General features: G+C 41.2%; 1 long non-coding RNA gene across 1 annotated transcript; it reads left to right on the forward strand.

The window, feature by feature from the left end:
- Positions 1 to 280: 280 nt before the first annotated feature.
- On the forward strand, positions 281 to 7,906 carry LOC135211677 (uncharacterized). The gene is made up of 3 exons (XR_010313704.1): positions 281 to 393; positions 503 to 610; positions 7,573 to 7,906. It is a non-coding gene; the product is annotated as an uncharacterized LOC135211677 (long non-coding RNA).
- The last annotated feature ends 1,927 nt before the right edge of the window (positions 7,907 to 9,833 follow it).

Raw genomic sequence — 9,833 nt, forward strand, 5'->3', positions numbered from 1 at the left:
TTCATACATCCATTTGCTTAGCCATCAGTAAACTGAACTCGTTTGTACAAAAAAATAGTTCCTAACGTGTAAATCACTTCAGGTAACAATGTGAATTACAGTATCTTTAGTGGAAGTTGATCGAGCATCTGTTTACATTTTGGTGGAATGAATTCTTGTCAGCGCCATCTAGTGGTCGCTGAAAAAAACTGCTGAAAAGTCATGGTATGTTTTCCAGGCTCCGTTCTCCTTGTCTCGTAGAGGTGAACTTTTCGTTTGCATAACAGAGCGATTACCAGCTAGTTAATCATCGCTTTTCGTCGGTGATCGGTGAGAGTTTCCTAGTGATTTTGACGGTGATATTTTGTTTGTTAATTTAATTCTATAGAAGCTTTCTACTGTCTTTTCACAACGGTAAGTACGTTAAGTATCTGTAGGTTTAATAGTGACTGAATAATGTTTGTAATTGTTGTAGTTCTTTGTATCCAATTGCAGTGAAGTATGGTTGGTGTACTATTTTCAGTGTTCAGGATACTGACTAGTGATTCTACACTTGTCACATCACTCAATCTTAGACCTGCCGTCTTCCCAGGATTATATTCGTAACTATGGCTTATTCTTAAATGAAAAGGTAAGATTTTTTTTTTTTTTCCAAGCTTAATTCTCCCCCTTCAGGGGCGGCTCCCCTGAAGTGGGGAGTATCTTCTCTGGCGTACGATAGACCAATTGTCTATCGTACGTCAGAGGGGGCTTGCAAATTTTTTAACGGTAGATCTAGTGTACCTATCCGCGGCGGCCCAGAGTATGGCAGTTGCGGTTTTTCTATGCAGTTTTACCTCCTGAACAAGAATTTGAAGTAATATTTATTCGGACGACTCCAATTTACCTTTGAACTCTATCCTACGGTAAAGGGGATTCCCATTGGGAACTGGGGTTTTGGGTGGGGACAAAACCCCAACTATTATCCTACGGTAAGGGGGACCCCCAGTGGGAACCGGGGTTTTGGGTGGGGAGAAACCACTTGGGGGGAGATTTTGCCGTGTTATTGTGGTACTATTTCCCACATTTATCACTTTTAAAAACACGAAATACAGGCGGAAATAAGAAATAACAAAACTAATTTACCTTTGAACTCTATCCTACGGTAAAGGGGATTCCCATTGGGAACTGGGGTTTTGGGTGGGGACAAAACCCCAACTATTATCCTACGGTAAGGGGGACCCCCGGGAGTGGGAACCGGGGTTTGGGTGGGGAGAAACCACTTGGGGGGAAGTTTTTTTTTGCCGTGTTATTGTGGTACTATTTCCCACATTTATCACTTTTAAAAACACGAAATACAGGCGGAAATAAGAAATAACAAAACTGGCGATAGTGGAGCCGTTCCACATCCATATTTATCTACTACCACTACTACCACAACAATGAATTCTACTACGCATGCGCTAATGCTACTGCGCATGCGCTAACTGTAAGGGCACTAAGGGAGCTTTTGGCCTAAACTCAGACTTCTTAGTGAGGAAAGAAATGGGGGTTTACGGGAGGGATATATGTATTTAGCCAAACACGTTACAGTATGACCCCTACATTGCTACCGGACTGAGTGAAGGATTGGGTGGTAACAGGGTTCCCAGATTTGGCAGTTTCTCACCAAATTTGGCTTTTTTTCCTAATTTGGTGGGTAAAAATTCACTTTGGCTGGTTAGTGGTATTTTGGCTGGTTTTCAAACACTTTCTATTTGAGCTAAACACTGATCCCACGTTTGAGGAATCTCTCCCCAGATTGGGAATTTTTGAAGGTTTTCAGGAAAATCTGGGGAATTTGAATAGGTTTTCAGTAAAAACTTGGTAACATTTAAGCAAAATATGTAGATGGAATTAAAATAAAACTCACACACACACCAGATGACCACAAAACAGGCTGCCGGATTCTCAGAGAACGAGCCTCATTTCAAAATTTCAATTCATTCTCGTTTTTTTTTCCTGCATTCTTATATTAGTTTATATTATCTAACTAAAACTATGATGCCGCTATACAAGCATATTTATGATAAAAAATATGCATTTATAAAGATAGATATAACGCACATATATTTGCCGGTTATTTGGGTTGGTTTGGATTTGGTTTCCATTTGGCGAGATTTTGGCTGGTTTCATGGTGGTAGACTTTGGCTGGTTGGTAGTGGTGTCATCTGGGAACCCTGGCTGGTAACCATAACGTGAGTTACATAAAAGCATTTACCTAATTTGTTTATTAAACAGGTTTATGTGAATTCTAGTGTTTATTCCTTTTCATTTTTCCATAGTATTTGTATAATAACTGTTTTGAAATATCCCCACCTAATCATTTCACCATATATAACTTGAAATATTATGTTATAATTGAGGACAGACACCTAAAAATGCCTACGTGTTGATATAGAACTCAGTTTTAGGACGTTTCGATACCTACCTACCTACCTGTTACGTGAAATTGCACATTGCGTTGCATATTACATACACACTCCCTATATCATTTATACACAAGTCAATCCCTCCCCTTTCCAGTATTCACGACTGGCTCTTTACGTTACACCATTTACAATGCATTTCTCACCGATACCAATATCTAGATTAAAGTTTGCCATTATATTATAAAACCTACATTTAAATATATAACATTTAAATATATAGTTTTTTTTGGGCCATTATTTTTATAAAACCTACATTTAAATATATTCCATTATACACTTTACAGACATTACAATTTACACCTCCCTTCCAGTTTCCTTACTATTATGCAGTTATGTATGGTTACTTTTTACATTTTACAACACTTCCACACCCATCAAAGTTAGGTTTATATGTCATTTTACCTACTGGGGGCCGAATCCCATCCCCCGGTTAGGCAACATACCCTTAGGTTTAGTTTGTTATATGTTGGTTTACCTACTAGTTTTACTTCCTTGAAGGGGGTTACCCGGTTAGGCTAGGTTGGTTAGTTCTTCAAGGGTGGATACCGGGGGTGGGGGGGGGGTTACATTCCCTACTTGGTTACCTACTAGGTTTAGGTTTGGTTAGGTTACATTCCTTACTTGGTTAGGTTTAGGCCTTTAAGGGGGGGTACAGGGGGTGAAGCCCCCATGGTCAGGCAATATCCCCTCCAGGGTTGGGTTAGGTTAGGTTGGTTAGGTTACATTCCTTACTAGGTTAGGTTAGGCCTTTAAGGGGGTACGGGGGAGCGAAGCCCCCTGGTCAGGCAATATTCCCTACTAGGTTAGGTTAGGTTAGGCCTTTAAGGGGGGGTATGGGGGGGCGAAGCCCCCCTGGTCAGGCAATGTTCCCTACTAGGTTAGGTTAGGTTAGGTTGGTTAGGTTACATTCCTTACTAGGTTAGGTTAGGCCTTTAAGGGGGGTACGGGGGGGCAAAGCCCCCCTGGTCAGGCAATATTCCCTACTAGGTTAGGTTGGTTAGGTTACATTCCTTACTAGGTTACGTTAGGCCTAATATTTCCCTACTAGGTTAGGTTAGGTTACGTTCCTTACTAGGTTTAGGTTAGGCCTTTAAGGGGGGGTACGGGGGGGCGAAGCCCCCTGGTCAGGCAATGTTCCCTACTAGGTTAGGTTAGGTTAGGTTACATTCCTTACTAGGTTAGGTTAGGCCTTTAAGGGGGGTACGGGGGGGCGAAGCCCCCCTGGTCAGGCAATATTCCCTACTAGGTTAGGTTAGGTTAGGTTACATTCCTTACTAGGTTAGGTTAGGTTAGGTTACATTCCTTACTAGGTTACGTTAGGCCTTTAAGGGGGGGTACGGGGGGGCGAAGCCCCCCTGGTCAGGCAATGTTCCCTACTAGGTTAGGTTAGGTTAGGTTGGTTAGGTTACATTCCTTACTAGGTTAGGTTAGGCCTTTAATGGGGGGAACGGGGAGCGAAGCCCCCTGTCAGGCAATATTCCCTACTAGGTTAGGTTAGGTTAGGTTGGTTAGGTTACATTCCTTACTAGGTTACGTTAGGCCTAGTATTTCCCTACTAGGTTAGGTTAGGTTACGTTCCTTACTAGGTTAGGTTAGGCCTTTAAGGGGGGGTACGCGGGGGCGAAGCCCCCCTGGTCAGGCAATGTTCCTACTTAGGTAGGTTGGTTAGGTTACATCCTTACTAGGTTAGGTTAGGCCTTTAAGGGGGGGTACGGGGGGGCGAAGCCCCCCTGGTCAGGCAATATTCCCTACTAGGTTAGGTTGGTTAGGTTACATTCCATACTAGTACGTTAGCTAGTATTTCCTACTAGGTTAGGTAGTTACGGTTCCTTCCTACTGGAGTTAGGCCTTTAGGGGGGGGTACGGGGGGCGAACCCCCCTGGTCAGGCATATTTCCACTACTAGGTTAGTTTAGTTAGGTTAGGTTCATTCCTTACTAGGTTAGGTTAGGCCTTTAAGGGGGGCGAAGCCCCCAAATGGTCAGGCAATATTCCCATTACTTAGGTTTAGGTTTGGGTTTAGGTTTACTTTCCTTACTAGGTTACGTTAGGCCTAGGTAGTTCCTTTCCCTACTAGGTTAGGTTAGGTTACGTTCCTTACTAGGTTAAGTTAGGCCGGTTTAAGGGGGGGTACGGGGGGGTGGGGCGAAAGCCCCTGGTCAGGCAACATTGCCTACTAGGTTAAGTTCCCTACTAGGTAAGGTTACATCCCCTGCTAGGTTAGGTTATGTTAGGTTGGTTTGGTTCTTTAAGGGGGGTTACAGCAGGTCCAACCCCACCCCTGGTCAGGCAACATCCCCTACAATGTTTAATTAGTTTGTTATATGCTAACCTATGTTTAATTTGGTCTTTTGTATTTATTAACACAACTATAGGCCCTATTACACATTTACCACCCAGGACTTAAATCCCGACCCCCTCCTGGGCCCCTTATATATGTATTTGTATTAATTCATATTTTGAACCCACCATCCCACATTTTACATTTAGTTCCTTAACTACCCATTTACTTTTATTACCCTTAACATTGCCAACTTATCTTGTTAAGTGCTTGTTCATTTACCTCAGCCCCACCCTGCCTCAACCAATAAGCATCAAAGCATTTTTACTACTCCACCCCACCTCTCCTACCCTGTTTTCTACGGTCTGGCCTCCTGCCACCTCCTAACTGTAGAACTCCAACACTGTTGAATCTGCCGCCATGACATCCACTGCTGCATCTACTTCACGCTCGCCCCAGCCCCTCACCAGGAACTCTTTGCCAACTTCATGTAACAATTGTTACATGAGTTACAAAGATTTTTCTGCCTTTTACTCAGGTAATTATGATCGACTAATCGGTTTTGCCAGGACCACGGCCTCCTGAGAAAGCAGGTCTTTTGCCCCCATTGTGGGAATGAGTGCCGCCTAGATCTGCAAAAAAAGTGCTTGGTAGTAAATACCTTACGAATAGTTTGTTGGATTCTACATGTAACCGTGATATGACCCGGCCCTAGATTCATGGCAATATTATATTACACCTATACCATTTATGACCTACTCCATATTTTCATGTTTATAATTGGTATTTTTCCCTCCACGTTTACCTTTAGGTGTGACCGGTCTTATCGACCACATAGTAAGAAAGCGAAAAAACGCTGTTCTTACTACTTTCATTGTTTAAGGGCACTTGGTTCTCTCGGGTCCCACCTTGATGTTGAGACAGTTCTGTTCTTCGCATACTGTATGAGAGTGATTTTTTTTCTTACAAGGTTGCGAGAACAGAACTTGGACTGTCGGACTCGACAATTAATGATTGGGCCAGCTTCTCCCGGGAAGTAAGTATTTTGCTTATCCCCTCACCATTTTCCATTCATACCCCCTCCTTTCTCCCCCGCTCTCTCCCTCTCTCTCATACAACAACCTGCCTTGTATTATTATGAAATTTACCCTACTTAATTACCTCCCCTAACACTGACTTTTATTTCAGGTCATAGTTAATTGGTGCTTCTAAACAGAAGAAGCAAATAGGTGGGCCCAGCACAATTTGTTGAAATCGATGAGGCGAAGTTTGGGAGAAGAAAATACAACGTAGGTTGCCTCATCGAAGGCCAGTGGGTATTCGGTGGTATCTGCAGGCAGACCCGGGAGTTTTTCATTGTTCCCGTACCCGACAGGACGAGTGGGACTCTGCTTGCAGTTATCAAAGAATACATTGTGCCGGGTACCACTATTACCTATTTCTGACTGTTGGAGGGGGGCTTATGACTGCCTGCGAGATGAAGGTTATGTCCACTTGACAGTCAACCACTCGATGAACTTTGTGGACCAGAAACCGGTGCCCATACTAATACTAGTTGAAATGGAGGTGGATGGACAACTCTGGACCGGCAGTCGACTCCCAAGATACGGGAGGAGAATGTATAACTTCGTCGGGTACTTGGCTATTGCTTATTTCAAGCTGCATTTTGAGGAACCCAAGACCCGCCGCCACGCATTCTTAAAGGCAAGCTGCTGCTTTGTACCCTCCACCCCTTTAAGGTAAGCTCCAAACATTATTCTTAATTATTATGTTTTAGGAAAGTGAGTGTTAGGCTTTCGCCGAAAGTTGCGTCAAGGTATGTTACTATTCAGTGGGGTGCTGCTAAGACAACTCGTACCTTCCACCTTACTCCGCCCACCACCTGTGCGTTACACACCCCCCCCCTTTGTGAAACATATGGCTTCCGTCCGGTGGTTGGGGTGGGGGGAATTAAACATGGCGGCTGTGTTTACATTTCCTTCACCGTAACGAATACTTGGTACCTTCCTATAGGACGTTCTTCGGTGACTTAGACTATGGCAATTGACATTTTCTATGTTATTTTAGTTGCTTTACAAGGGTTGTAAGGAATATTTTTTGTTTTTTTTCGTTTGGTTGGAATAACTAAACTTTAATATACCTTTGAGTTTGGTGCGGCTATTATGTAACTTTCAAAGGTCAATTACTGCTTAGTTACAGCCGGCCGAATGGATATTACTTTTAAATCTTGTACAGTAACTAAAATAACATAGGAATCAGTCAATTGCCATAGTCTAAGCCACAGCGGATTGCTTCTGTAGAAATACCTTTTTAACTATTCAGTTTTGGTAAGTGGACAGCTAGCTCTCGTGGTTTTGTGACTTTTCTCTACAGTTGTCTGAGAACTTGGGAGTTAATGTTTGTTGAGTTCCACAGAACAGTTTGCCTGGCATCTGGTAGCGAGATCTTAGTTTTTGAAAAGACATTCATTTTAAATTTAAAATATTAAGCTGTTCAAGTTTAGTTTTAAATTTTACTTTTTAATGTTCTTAAGTTAAATTAATTTCGCTTAAAATTCAGTTCAGTATTTATTTTTCTGTTTTAAGAGTTTTGATATCTAGTCTTCATTTAATTAACTTATTTTTTTTTCAATAAGTTAGGCTAGTGAGGTTTGAGGCTTTTTAGAGCTTGCTGGATATGTAAAACTTTGTGAGAACTCTTTATGGTTCGATTTTAGTCAAATACTTGAGGCTTTTAAAATTTACTAGAAAGTCTTGCTTATTTATTTGATGTTAATTTATTTGGTGTTAATTTATTTGGCGTTCAAGGGAAGCAAGAAATAGTGTAAAGGAGACTATTGGCTAATAGTACCTCTTAATTACAGGTTATGCTAGTAAGAAGACATTGCTCAGCAATTGACTACCGCCGCGCCCTGGAAGTGGCCGTTGGAGAGCGCCCTGGAAGTGAAGTTCTGTGTTAGTATGTTGGCTTAAATTCTATATAAGATTCAGTTCAACACCTGGAATCTCTTTTGATAAACTGCTGCTAGAGTACAGTAGTTTCATTGTTACTTTAAGGCAGATATTACCCAGAGCAACTGGTATCAAGCATTAGTAATGACCTTCACAAGTTGTCTGGTTTGGATTGGCTATACTAGCCTTTTATTTATTTCTGTGGTCTATAATAAAATTCTTAATATTCTTAATTACACTTAAGTATAAACTAATTTAACGTAATTTTCTTTAAACCTCAAGTCCTGTTATCCATTACAAGAGTAAACTGATAATCTTAGTTGGATGAATGTGCTGGTGTCAATCTCGTTAGGGGTTCACTTTTATGTACCATGGAAATAAGTTACTGATTAAGGTGATGTGAGTAAAAGTGACAATTTTAATTAAAGGCTGATAGATTTTTATATACCATGGTTAAAGTTACTGATTAAGGTGATTTGCTAATAAGTCGCTGAACGTCAGTTCAATGCTGATCTATTTCGGTGAGCTAAATTTATTCGGTGAAATATGAGTAGCAGAGAACCAGAAGGTGCTATTTCAGTTTTTAAAAAATTAGTAATTGAAAGTTTAATTATTATAGTTTTATAACTAACTATAAAAGGTATTAAACATGGAGTTTGTTGCACTTAAAGCTAAAGACCATAGTTTTTTGTGTGACAGATTTGTAAGTTTTAAGAAAAATACCCCTATAATATAAAAAATAGACTAACTACAATATCAATGGAAATACACCATAAAGCTGTTCCAAATCATGTAAATAGACAAAACACATTTCAAAATAGTTACTTTGTCAATGTTTATTGGTAAATACCGAAAAATACATACGAACATGAAAATAAAAATCAATGTAAATACATACCAGAGTTCCAACTCTAGTAAATACATAGAAAAAAGCTGAATCAGTATTATAAAAGTTTGTATGAGAACACCCAAAAATACCAATACATACAAACATAAAAAATAATAACCAACCACAGTATTAATGTAACCCCCACAAGAAGAAAGTAATTGTCACGATAGCCCTGCAGAAACGCCGTAAAATAACTTGAAAAAGGATAAATCCACGAGCTTTCGTTTACAAAACGCGTGAAACCGTTGAACTGCGTAAGTTTTCTTTACATTCTGCCTCATCCCGTGACTATGCTTCGTGCATGCTGATTGGCTAGAAATTGTATCGCGCTGTGACTGGCTGAGATGCCTACTCACTCATTGACGAAGCATTGTGATTGGCTACGGCTTTCCCAGGGTATCTGGACTCTTGAGTGGTGAAGGGACCCAATGCGACATGACACCACCTGGTTCTAACATTTAGGCGCCACTCGCTACAAATTTTTCAGGCGAAACTTTCATTGACTAATGAGGGGATTTGTATGGTGTTTTTGCGTTGCATGGACCCAGAGGTTATTCAGCAACGTGACTTCTGAACCGCGTCGAGATTGAACTTCTATCACCAGAAATACACATCTCTCACCCCTCAATGGAATGGCCGAGAATCTAAGGCCCCGTCCACACGAGCGAGCTCTGCTCTGTAAACTTTGCCTCTTTGCGAGCTAAGCCTGTCGAACGCATTTATGCTGCTGTCCAAACGACGGTGGTTGGGTAGTGAAAGATTGGCAGTGACTGACATAGGACCAGTTGTGTAGGGCAGCATGGATCGCAGGACACGCAAGAAGAAAATTGCGCTGTCTATTGTTATAGCAATGTGTGCAAAGATAAAGGCAACAAAGCAGAAAAGGATGGTGTAAAGAGTGGTTACGAAGAAAAGACATATGAAGTCACGTGACAATATTGCGGGAACTGAAACATGGTTATGAGGCAGATTTCATCAACTATATGAGAATGGACCCTAACACTTTTTATAACATCTTATCGAAAGTGGAACCATATTTAATGAAAGAAGATACCAACATGAGGCAAAGTATTTCAGCTGAAGCTCGACTGCATGCAACATTACTTTTTCTGTCAACAGGATGCAGCTACAGATCACTACAACACAGCACAAGGATTTCCAAGCAGAGTTTGAGTGCAATAATTCCAGAAACCTGCAAACAAAACTATGAAGTCCTGAGGAAAGACTACCTTAGGGTGAGACTTGCCAATACGTAAAACATCAAATTCACACCAGTCGTATATC

The sequence above is a fragment of the Macrobrachium nipponense genome, chromosome 4, assembly GCF_015104395.2.
Source record: "Macrobrachium nipponense isolate FS-2020 chromosome 4, ASM1510439v2, whole genome shotgun sequence".
Taxonomy (NCBI): domain Eukaryota; kingdom Metazoa; phylum Arthropoda; class Malacostraca; order Decapoda; family Palaemonidae; genus Macrobrachium; species Macrobrachium nipponense.